We start from the raw sequence: 539 nt of genomic DNA, 5'->3' as shown, positions 1-539 counted from the left end.
ATGTATAGCCCCTGTCCTCAGCGACCTGTTTTTAGCTATGCACGACAGGAAGATTGACACATGTCTCGATGGGACTAGTGTAATCAAAGTTTTTAGATTTGTGGACGACTTTTTAATCATCATTGACAACGCCAATGCGGATTTTTATGACTCAGTTGAAAACGTGCTTGATATTTTCAAGCGCAACTTAAACCCCTTAATTTTGACGCATGAACTGCCTGAGAAGAATTCTATTAGATTTTTAGAGCTACGACTAAAGTTTTTTAATGATCACGTATGTTGGGGTTATGAACCGAGAGCAAAAAAAGCTTTATTGCCGGCTGTATCTGCCCTCTCAAAGCTCGTGAAGCGTAGCATTGTTAAGTACTGCTTTACTAATGCGCTAACAAAGTCTTGTGAACATATGCTCCAAGAAAGCCTAGCACTTCAACATAGACGGCTGTCTGACGCGGGATACCCAGAACCCTTGGTGGTGTCTGTGGCTGAGGGCTTGTTGCAAAAAATGAGAGCAGTTCGGCAATCTCAGAAGAAAGATGTGG

Source organism: Dermacentor silvarum, chromosome 6, assembly GCF_013339745.2.
Source record: "Dermacentor silvarum isolate Dsil-2018 chromosome 6, BIME_Dsil_1.4, whole genome shotgun sequence".
In the NCBI taxonomy this organism is placed as follows: Eukaryota; Metazoa; Arthropoda; class Arachnida; order Ixodida; family Ixodidae; genus Dermacentor; species Dermacentor silvarum.
This window is presented reverse-complemented; position numbering follows the sequence as displayed.